Source organism: Pygoscelis adeliae, unplaced genomic scaffold, assembly GCF_000699105.1.
Source record: "Pygoscelis adeliae isolate BGI_AS28 unplaced genomic scaffold, ASM69910v1 Scaffold130, whole genome shotgun sequence".
NCBI classification, from domain to species: Eukaryota; Metazoa; Chordata; class Aves; order Sphenisciformes; family Spheniscidae; genus Pygoscelis; species Pygoscelis adeliae.
In genome coordinates this window covers 1,031,209-1,036,792 of record NW_008824031.1, presented here as the reverse complement: position 1 = coordinate 1,036,792, position 5,584 = coordinate 1,031,209, and positions in this window count along the sequence as shown.

Genomic DNA, 5,584 nt, shown 5'->3' with positions numbered 1-5,584 from the left:
AATGAGCTGCTTCTAATGCAAATGTGGGGACACAGCGAATGACCAGAGTAAGCAACAGAACAAAAACACTTAAGAACAAAAAGTGAAAGTGTGCAGTTAAATATCTGGTGAGAATTTATGTATGTAGCTCTAATACTGTAACTGCAGCAGAAGATGAAATGCTATTGAAAGATGAAGAGCAAATAAATTTTGATGAACAGCAGTTCCACAGCATAACTACCATCGCTACATATAGAAACCAACTGCAAAAGCAGATCCCCCCCAGTCCAACTTCTTATGTCAATATATTCAGCATCAAATACAAGAGGTTTTCTCTGGCAAAATTCTTATTGTCTCTACTTACACAGGACTTATTCATGCGGCTGTAAGTAACAAACTGATAAATGATAAAATGTCATCAGCATAAATTGGTCTTGCAATAGTAAAAGCATCAAGTCCTCAAGAGCTGGGGAAATAAGCAAATGTTCTGCTGCTAAAAGCTTACTGCTCCCTAGGTTACTGTTGTATTGCTTGGATTTGCTTTTTTAAAGCATGTAATAATGGTTTAAAAACTGTATTAAGGACAAGTCCAACTTTCAGTGCAGAGTTTACTTATAACTGCATTGTACTCTAGTATGTATTTGTAATCCAGGATGTGTTTCACTTTTGTATATGTTCATTTTAGTAAACAGAGCTAAACAAATGGCTTATTAGTTGTGATTTTAAACCACGTACTAGCAAATAAGATCCCGAGCAACTGCTTTTCCTGTGCTGATTCCGAATACCGTTGTGGTATTTTTATTTTATTTATTCTTAGGCGCAACTGCAAGGATAGACTATCTGGATCTTAATCTCCTAAATAAGACAGTGAATAAATGAGAAAAAGCTTCTTAATTGCATCTGGCAATATAAAACTGTTAAGCAGGTAAATTAATTCCACATGAATTCTAGAAAACGGTAAAGATTTTTTTTTAAAAAGCCTGACCCTGTGCCCCAGAGTTCAATGAGTTTACTGGGAGACTGGCAGACTTCAGGCCATGCTCTCACAGGCATAAAGAAGCATAACCATATTGCAATGCTCGTTTAATCTCTTTTTAAAAAATATAAATTGCCCTGCAGAATCTCCAGCTCATTATATTGGCTGGAGGTGATTCAAATTGAGCTCATTTCATTAAAATGTGTTTTTAAATCTTTCCATAGGTTTTATGGAGTCTTATTTCTGTGCATATTATTTACTCAACCAGCTGAAATAATGTGAAGAAGCCTCCTGTTTTGGTATCAGCTTGATTATTTGTTAAGCAGAGTAAGATGCTACATAATTCAGCTATTAGAGGGCTCGCCCTAGGATGCCAGAGACTAAAGTTCCCATTCACATCTCTAGTCAGGGGAAAAACACAGATTTGAAGCAGTCAGTGTCTGTCACATCACAGCTGAGACCCTTAACTCAGTCAGTCTGCGGTGATAGTCCAAATACAATTCTGGGGGGCATTTTCTCTGGTTTATACATTCACTGTTCATGAGGGAGGGACCTGGCAGCAAAGCAGATCCCTGATGCGAGACCCCTCTCACAGCTTGACACAACAAGCTGAACTGTGGGATGAATTGCCTGTGCCCACCCACAGACATGTAAGTGCCGACAGAATTGGGTGGCAGCTGAGCAGCTTTCTAAGTGTTGCTGAAGTATTCGACCTGGGCATCTAAACAGGTGGATACGCACTTTTTGAGGGTTTGGGCCAAAGTCTTCAGAAAAGACCCACAGCACTGGGACTTACACAGTTAGTAAAGCTGGTCTAACTCAAAGCAGTTAACGCTGATCATTTTTGCCTAATCTGTTCTCAAAAAATGCCCAAGGACACAGGAATCCTGCAGCCTGGACAAGCCGCTGCTGTGCTAAGATGGTGCTAAAATGCTGCTGTGCTAAAACACCATCCTTAGGAGTAGCGTTGGAGCAAAGCTGGTCTTATTCACAGCTTCTGTTTCAAGCTTAATAAAGCTTTATATGCCTTCAAGTTTGTCCGTCTTTATCAGATCAGTTGGTTTACCCTAATAAAAGATGCAAACTCTTTCCATTTCATCCTATCCACCACAGAGAAAACACGATAGCACTCCGTTTTAATTTGCAGCAGCCTTTTACATATTTGGAGGCCGTTATCATGTCACCTCTGGTCTTTTTCTTCCTAGACTAAACAACCCCAGCCCGTTCAGTTTTTCATTCTGGGGCTTTCCCAGTTTTTTCACCCTAGGGTTTTCCAAATCTATGTTCATGCACTTGTGGCACTTTTCTAGATTTTCTTCAACCGGATCTCGTCTTCCTCAGAGCGCAGTGCTGGATCTCCATCCAGCTGGGCAGCTCAGCAGGGCTGAGGAGAGGGAAAGGACATCTTCCTGCATCTTACAGGTTGTTCTTCCATCTCAGCATGATGTTTGACTTCTTTGGCAACCATATAACATTTTGACTCCTATTCAGAGAAACATCCTGGTCTCCAGTGTGATTCTTGTTGCTTCCAGCTCCACGCTGTCTGCACATTCAGTAAGTGCACTCTCTATCGCACACTCCAAGTCTTTCATGGAAACAGAAAAAATTCTGAACCACAAACAGAGCCTTTACAATTTGACAAGCGCTTTGTCCAAATAAATCATTCTTTACTGGTCTCCGAGTATAGTCCTTCATGTGCTTTTGCACCAATTTACCATTTTTATCAGGGTTGTGAACAAACAAGTATTTGGTAAAAATGTAGTTCTGAAAAGAAACAGTATAATTTGGGTTAATTTATTCTGCAGTAAATCTAAAGTGCACTGCTTTAATCATGTGGACATATTTTGCTCCTATTAGTTGCCCTAAAGTAAAAAGCACCGTGGGTTTTTTAGCTGGGAAGGCAAATGCTTGAAGGTTCTGCAAAGGTCAAGCGTTGTCAGGTGAATCCGTTTTAATGGAAGAGCTCTGAGGAACAGGGAGCTCCTCTGAGATACTGATACTGATCACTGAGCTAAGGGTTCATTCCCTTCTTTGTCAGTACCCAGCACCAGGTGACTCACAGGGGACGGGGACGCTGCATACCTGCAGCCCTTACAAGTCGCATGTCACTCTGTGTGACCTCACTGTTAATTTCATCTATTACTCAATTTAAAAGTCAAACATTTGCTTTTAACTGAGCAAAATCTACCTTGAAGATTTGATTTTTTTTTCCATCTCACACATCAAAATGGATTTAAATCCATTGATTTCAGTGGACTTGAGTTTGCTTTTAAATTGGTGTAAGAAGAATAATAAATCACTTCAAGTAATGAACTGCTTCATATTATTTCCATGCTGAGTTACGTGGTTTGAACTTTTATATAGAGTTCCATCCAATCAACCAGTTCCCCTGGTTGATTAGTTTGCTTGCAAAGTGTTCAGTAATTTTTTCATGTAAAACAGTTTACAGAAATGGAAGGTTTGACATTGCTGGCACTGGTAAGAAAATACAACTGGAGTTTCTGACCATGTCGGAATGATTACAGATTTGGGTCTGATTACAGAAATGCTGAAGAGAACATAAAAAAATTGTCAAGTTTGCTACATCTGAAATAACATAAGAAGAAAACCCCAGAATACTTTAGAATACTTTCTGGCTATTAAGAGTAGAGAAACTGCACCTTTCTTCACACAAAAAAAAGCCGAAATTTCCACCAGGCCAGTCACTTTGAAGATACGTGAAAGTTGTTAATGTATTCTTTGTGGCTGAGAGACACAAAGAACAAATAGCTGAAAACACTGTCATCTCCTGTTAAAAAGATTCTGTCCTTAAATGGGACAATTGACATGTAGCCATGCCAGGATGATTTGCTTTTAAGAAAACAGAGCATAACCAAAAACCAACCAACCAACCAAAAGAACAACAATAACATTACTCTGGAAAAAGATTTGAGTTCCTATGCTAATAGGTGAAGAGTATCATAAAGAGAGAAAAAAAAAGCCATGCAAGAATGGCAATGCTAAATGCCATAAAATAATAATGAATACAACTCCAGGATCCTCTCGGACTTCAAAATGTAGCTGTGTACAGCTTCTCCTGCGGAGGAACAGCACCAGGAATATGTATTTCTTGCAGCAAAGGGTATTTTTATATTCTAGCTATGTGGAGCTGACTCGCAAGCTGTCAGTTTTGAGGAGAATGCGTGTGTGTGTGAGGGAACTGAGTGACACCACTGCTACATTTTGCTGTCCTTGGTGCTCATGTTTTCAAATCGTAAAAGCAACTGTAAATGTAATGCCCGACAAATATTTATTCCACAATGAGATGACCCAATTTTTATTATTTAATGGACAAAATTATTTTGTTATTAAGCAGAAAAAAATCTGAACAATTTGATGGAACAGTAAGGAAAGCTTTAGAGGAAACTTTGAAAGAAAACAAAAGCCAGGAGGGGAATGAAACTGGGATAAAGTACAAAAGGGACAAGCAACAGTAGAAACAGATCACTCCGACACCGGCTTCCTTTGCCAACTATCAAGATAGACCAAATGTAGTAGACATGGACTTCATTAAGAGACTCACTGCAGTGCGGAGTGTGGGGTGAGTACAATTACAAAGGGGGCAAGGTGTCAGGTAAAGAGAAGTTTAAGTCATTAGCATGAATTTCTGTTGCATAGCAGGACCAGGCTGGTTGCAAATGATTGAGGAGATGGCAGATCAGTGCAGAAGTTTTTCAGATGAGGTCCACGAGCTGTCAGTGCATGGCTGTGAAGAGAAACATGGCCAGTGCTGGCTGTTCCCATGTCAGGTGGAACAAGTTCAAGCTCGACTGGTCTGGGACGCCAGGCAGCTCTAGACTGGTTGGTACCAGGGCAAGAAGCCCCCAAAGTTTGGCGTAAAGCCTATGCTTGAGGAGTTGTGGCCAGGCATTTGGTGCGCGTTAGACCACAGGAACCAAATGTCTTAAAAGACTTCACAGTAACCTTCCATCCTTACAACTGAAATAATGGTCAAAATAAAAGTAAAGGTTAAAATTCAATAATGCAAAATTCTGAAACCCGAGCTGGAGGCTTGTCTTTCAGGCCATGTTAGATTGCACGCGGCATCCGGCTGTGAATGTATACATGAAATCCCAAGTAGCTGCACTGTGCATGTCAAGCGCCAATGGCAGAAAGAGGTAGCAGCATTTCAGTGTGTGAGATACCACCAGAAGAAGTGTGGGAGAGGAGCTGAGTTTTGTCACGTATGTGAAACTTGTCAAGTCCAGGAATGTCTTAGGTGAGATACTTCCAGCTGAAAGAAGACATTAATTCCCATATAGAGGGTACTAGGGAACTTGACATGGACCATAGTGTACAATTCTAGCTGCCCATACTCAAGAAACATGAACCAAATTCAGAACAGGTGCAGGGCAGGCAGATGAGAACGACCAGCGAATTGAGAGCCGGTCTTTAGAGGAGAAGAGTAAAAAATCTTGTCATTTTCTGCTGAGCAAAACAAAGCCAGAGACTGGATGTAATTCCTTCTATAAATGTATGCACAGGAAAGGGAGAGGAAGTATTTAAACTAAATGGCAATGTCAGCACAGAGCATACGGATATAAATTGGCCAGAAGGCTGGGAATTAGCAGAGGTTTCTAACTAGAACAG